Below are 6,428 nucleotides of genomic sequence, written 5' to 3' on the forward strand. Positions count from 1 at the left end.
GGTTACATTGCTACCGAGCTCTATAGTTTCTACTGAGCTTATCATTCATCGAGTAGTGTTAACCAAGTGTCTTAGTTGCTACCGAGCCAAACAGACAATTTGTAGTTCATCTTGAGCTACACATTATCTACCAAGCATCAAAGATAATTTTCAGTATAGCCTGAGTGTAGCAGTGTCTAGCAAGCTATTCAATGGAAGTGATGAACACTCCACTATTAACCGAGCTCTATAGTGTTAACTAAGTCCTATAGTGTTTACTGAGTTTGTAGTGTTAACTCAGTGAATCTAGTGTTGACTGAGTCATGCAATGTCAATCAAGTGATTTAGTTGTTACCGATTTTCTTAGTTTTCACCAAGTCACACAGTGCTAACTGATTTTTAGCTACTTGAAGAGTGATTGGTATGGACTAAGCTTCAACTTCAACTGAGTGCCAAATTTTTCCAAGAGTTGATAGTGTTTTTGCGTATCAAAACATCACCGAGTTTGTCTTCAAAATCTGAGTTACAACAATTGGGTAGACTTTGTGAATTATGATGAATTTGGTATTGTAGCCAACTCAAGAAGATAATGAATTGGATTGGTATATATGTAAGGATACAAGTGGAGAAGTGTGAATAGAAGAAGGCTACAAGTATTATAAGGGAGAACATAGATTTATCTATCACAGTCAAGTGATCATTGCAATACAAGGAATCTCTTTCAACAAATTAGAGTTATAGATCAAAGATCAGCCATTGATTCATCCTAACAGGTGCATCAGTCAAATCCTTTAATAGGGTGGACTTAATAGTATTTTGCTAAATCTCTTAACTGAGTGCATACTTCATTTTATGTTTGTAAATCCTTCAACAAGGTGGACCTCATAGTCATTATTGCTCTTAATAGGGAAGATAACTAGAGGTGGTCAATTTTAAGCCTTAATATGTTAACTTTATACTACAATACTAAAGCTTGTGGGTATCATCCCCACCCCAGTTTTACTTTCTAATTGAAGGTTTTTGGGTCACCATATCTTGTGTCAAAGTATTATGAATGTTTTATTGCTTTCATTCTTTCATGCATGTAATTATATCATAATAATATATGAATGATTAATTGGTGAAGTAAGATAAAAATTTATTGGTTCGTGATTCAGCCCTCTCCTCTCAATAACCTAGCCTACCTTATATTTCCAAAAATTGTTATCAAAGCTATCAGTTCTCACAAAAGAAGTTTTACAGCTTGAGATAAGATCAAAGGAAACAAAGGTTTCTAGGCTAGATAAAGCTATTGAGAATGAAAGGTTGGATCTAGAATTGGTCATTGTACAACTCAAGAAATCAATGAAGAAACTCTCTTAATCATTGAAAAGAAGGAAATATCTTGTAGTACAAATGGATGACAATCTCTACATTGAAAATACAATTGAAAACTTATGTCTAGAAAGAAATTCAAATGAAGTTAATGTAGCAATCAAAGACCTATTGGAAAAGAATTCCAATCTTCAAGAAGAAATCAAAAAGCTAAAAAGAAAGCAAGAAATCCAATCAATCAGATTATGTGAAGTCATGAAAGAAAAAGAGAAATCCAAAGAAGTGATAGAAGAAAAGGACAATGAAATTCAACAACTATCCCTTCAACAATCAAACTTTATTGATCAACTCAATGATGCAAATCAAGAGCTTATCAATCTAAGGGTAGAAAATGAAAGATTACAGAATGATCTCAACATTGAAAAGAAAACCAATGAAAGAATGATGAAATCTCTAAAAAGCATGAATCAATTGAATGAGAAAATTTAGTATAGACACAAAGGCAAAGTTGGATTAGGATATATAGAAGAAGGTGAATCATCTCAGGAAGGAGCTCAAAAGAACAAAAGGCCTACTTGCAATCATTGTGGTAAGATAGGTCATACATAAAACAAATGTTGCAGCAATGGTAAAGAAAAAATCAATGGAAAGTGTTACAGTTGCAACACAAATGGTCATAGAGAAAGTGAATGCACAGAGAAACCTAAGTTTGAAGGAAAGTATCACAATTGCACAAAACAAGGACATAAATCTTCAGAGTGCAAAACCAAGAAATGGAACCTAGCAGAAAAAATTGTGAAAGCAATATTTGGATGGAATTACAACACATGGTCTAGATGTCACTATTGTGGTGAATTTGGACACATAGGATCAAACTCTGTGAAACATCGTATGAGGAAAAGAGATACTACAAATAGATTTTTTATTTGTATAGAACTTGGACATCTTGCCAAGAATTGCATCAACACATAAAGAATTGAAGATGAAAAGAAATCCAAAGCTAACAATGTCAAAAAATAAATGAGGCAATAATGGATACCAAAATCTCCAAAGAATGCAAGCCAAAATCATGAAGTGAATGACACCCAAGTCAATGAGTTGGGTGGCACAGTCATTTCAACATAGTTCACTATGGAGATCATTGGAATTGTGATTCAGAAGAAACTATCTAACATTAGTTCTAGCTAGCAAATAGAAAGATCCATATCGGCATTCAAGATGCACAAGGATCACCAAGTAATGATAGAAATTCAAGACATCACCAAGCAAGGTCAGGTCACAAGACCTTACTAAGCATGGTCGGGTGACATCTTGTTTCATTATGTAGAAGCCAAGTTGGTGATTCTTCTAAGTACCAAGGTCAAACCAAATGGTGGTAATGTTACCAAGTGTTGAAGTTCTTTGAGTTGGTAGTTCCTACCAAGTCAGGAGATCTTACTGAGTTGAAGGTATCTTAGAAGCATTAGAAAATAAACCAAGTGGAGGATAGCCTATCACCAAGCAAGTATGTGTACAAAGCATTAATGGTGATTGAAAAGAGGAAATTTGTTAAAAGGAAAGAAATTGAATGCATTATTTCACCGCAAATTTTAGAGCACAAAGTGAAGAGAGAAATCAAAGTTTCTGAGCAATTTGAGCAATTGTTGTTGAAGATTTTCCCATTTTTGAAACCCTACCAAGCGATGGAATCCTCAAGAAACAAAGTGAAGAAATGATCAAAAATATTGGTTCTTGGAGTGGATTGCAAGGCTCTCGCATTCAAGCTGAGTTTGACAATTGCAAAGACATTAGACCCTGCTAGTGTGCAATCTCAAATTCTACCTAAGGTACTTCTTGTCCACAATACCCGTTCATTCTATCATTGTTCTATTCAAGAACTTAGAACCCTAGAAATGAATGAAGCATTCAATGAGTTATGTGTGGATGGCATTCTCAAACCTGAGCACAATCATTTGGAAATCAAGGGCTTAACACATATTCTTTACATGCCAATGGACTTTCAAGACAAATGGATCAGATTTATTCTAAGGGGAATTCATAATGGGTAGTTGTGGTTAGATTGCCCTATTTTGATAACAAAGAAAATGATATATAGAATCATAGGATTGCCAATTTTGAACAATGCTAAGATCACTAAAACCTTAGGTTAGGCAGAACTGACAAAGAGGACTCTTGTCGAGTGGGATGGAAGAGGCATGAAGCTTAGTGGCATGATAGACATGGAGTTGAAGTTTGGAATCCATGTGATTGCTCACAAGATATATAGCTCTAGCTAGTTGAATAGTGTGTCATGTGAGGTTGTTGATCTAGCATACAAGGTGGTGAAAACAACTTATCTTTTGACCTTGTTGAGCTGTTGTTGATAGAATTCAACAAGAATATAGAAAGCATAGGAGTGTCAAAGAACAACCCATATAAGTTTGGTTCTCTTTCGACATGTCTATTCTTTTACATTTAGAAGTTTTTCCCTTAAAAAGGATCTATTGTATGGAGGAAGGATGTTCTTATTTTATATCAAATCAATGAGTACATAGTAGAAATAGGTGAGAGTTTTAGCAGAATCATGGATAATTACTTTGAGTCATTCAAAGAAAAGATGCAAAGTAGATTTAGAATTCCTAGAAAGCTTTGAGAAGACTATGAGCAAGATATATGTTTCATGGTTGACTGTGACAAAGTATATACATTCGAGCAGTTAGACCTAGAGTGGCATGGATTAAGCCTCTAGATTATGAGGTTAACATTGATGACACTAAGGATATCATTGAAGCTCTACTAAATGATCCTATGGATCCTAACACCACCTATTTTCAGAAGAAGAAAGAGGATAGAAAATATTATCAAGAATGCAAAATCATCAAGTTCTCCTCTAATGCTTACCAAGGGAAAAGGAGATGATGCAAAATATGAAGAGGATGAAGTAGGGGAATCTGAATTTGAGAAGGAAGAGCCTCCCAAGAAGAAGGGGAATGTAATTATAACCAAACCTGCTAAGTCCTCTCTCGTAGTATTCACAAGAAGAATAACCAAATCCAAGAAGAAGTTGAAGTTAGGTGAAGATGAAGTATAACAGATCATCTTTAAAAGGTCTGCACCTACACTTCAAGAAAATTAAAGAAGGTGGAAGAAGGATCTAACATGGCATTTTATAAGTCTCTTAAGTATGAGACTAGAAATGATGAAGAGAGAAAGAAAATAGTAGATACTCTTTTAACAAAATTAGGCAAATGGAAATGCTCACCTTATGAGCTTTCACAACAAATTTCAAATGAACTTTTGAATGCAATTAAATCTAGATGGGAAAGTGAAATGAAGACTACAAAAGACATCGGTGAACAAACTTTAAGATAGCTTATGTTGAGTTTCAGTGAGAAAGAGGTGAAAGAATCCTTGAAGTGCAATGAGAAGAAGCTCACTCTCAATTTTTTTACATGTATGATATTGCTTAAGGATATTGAATCTGTGGTGCAGTCAACTTCTACCATGTGGAAGAATATCTATGGGTTGTACGAACCCAGTGACTTTGTAGTACATGTTGATTATAAGGATGTTGAAGAAGAAATAGAAATAAAGGATGATGAAATAGATGGTGTTGATCTAGATGATGAGGAGGAAGGATAGGAAGCCACTAAGGAAAGTCTTCCAGAAATATAGAGCATTGAGGAAACTGATGCAGAGAACATTGTAGCATTGGTTATGACTTCATTTCCTCACTCTTCAATAAAAGTATTAGTGTAATTAGGCTCAGAGAAGGCTCCTACCGATTTGGTTATTGTTACCACTACTATACCGAGCACCCAACCAATCTCAAGATCTCTACTACTGAAGGTTTCATTGACTGAAGTGCCCAACACTTCATCTATCGAGTAGAAAGTTCCTCCATCATCAAGCCTGACCAAACAATAGCAAGCTATTCCTATTTTTAGTTCTATTTCTACAATTGTTTCTATTCCAGGTGTATCCATAGCTAGTGCAATGACAGTTGAGAATCAGTCTCAACCGAGTAGTGAAGTTCTTAATAAGGGTAAAGAAATTGTTTCTACAATTCTAAAGGTTAAGGGTAAAGAAGAAGAGGAAGAAATGGATCTAGATGAGGACATAGTTATTCCAAATTGGGATATCTCTATCCTCACTCCTGATCAAATGGATACCTTGGGTAAACTATTGAATAAAATGGCCATGCAACAGAAGTTTAGAGAAGAGAAGAAGAAGAAAAATCAAGTCCTTGAGGATATAAAGAGCATATTTGTTGATGCTTTGAGTATTGAGGTTGATGGAAAACAACCTATTCTGGATCAATTAGCTGAAATTGTCCACAAGTATAATGAAGATTTGAATGGAGAGGATAAACTACTACAAAGAGTTGAAAGGAAGTTTGAAAACAAAGTGTTGGAGAAAGTTGCACTCAAGATTGAAATAGATCAAGTAGAACTATCTAACATTCTTGCTTCACTAGAAACATATGTCAATAATGTTGTTTCATTGTTTTTCAAACTAAGTGACACATCTATCTTCACAAAGGAGATCAATGATAAATTGCCCAAGATAGATGAGGATATGAAGGCAAGTGAACACCAGTTGTCACTTGATCCAAGTTATAGTTATGCACATTACACAAGAATCAAATATCTAACAAACCTATAGGCATAATTATTGAAGGAAGAAGCCAAAATTAAAGCTACACTTGCAGAAATTCAGGGCATTATTCTTCCAAACATGGATGCACTGAAAAAGAACATTGCACATGAAAAATCTCTCATCCATGATAATAACTTCTCCATAACTGACCACATGATGGAACTATCAGTAGAAGTTCAAATAGCCTTGCACACAAGTGAGGTATTACAAGAGAATTGGGACAAGATTATGGTACTAATTTTGAAGGTACATTCTGATTTCTTGTCACATTTGGTATTAACTTATAGTTATAATACACCTTTGGCATTTATGTCAAAAAGGGGGAGAAGTAAATATGTTAAGATTATCTGTATGGAGGGAGAATACTATACTCTAGATATATGTATGGGGGATTAGTATAGGAATACAAAGACACATGTACAGATAAGTAGAAAATATCTCTACAATATCAATTTTGAAAAATCAAAAAAATAGAGTATGTTACCGAGATACAACTA

Source organism: Cupressus sempervirens, chromosome 2 (genome assembly GCF_028749045.1).
Source record: "Cupressus sempervirens isolate cs-2001-9-10 chromosome 2, ASM2874904v1, whole genome shotgun sequence".
Taxonomy (NCBI): Eukaryota; Viridiplantae; Streptophyta; class Pinopsida; order Cupressales; family Cupressaceae; genus Cupressus; species Cupressus sempervirens.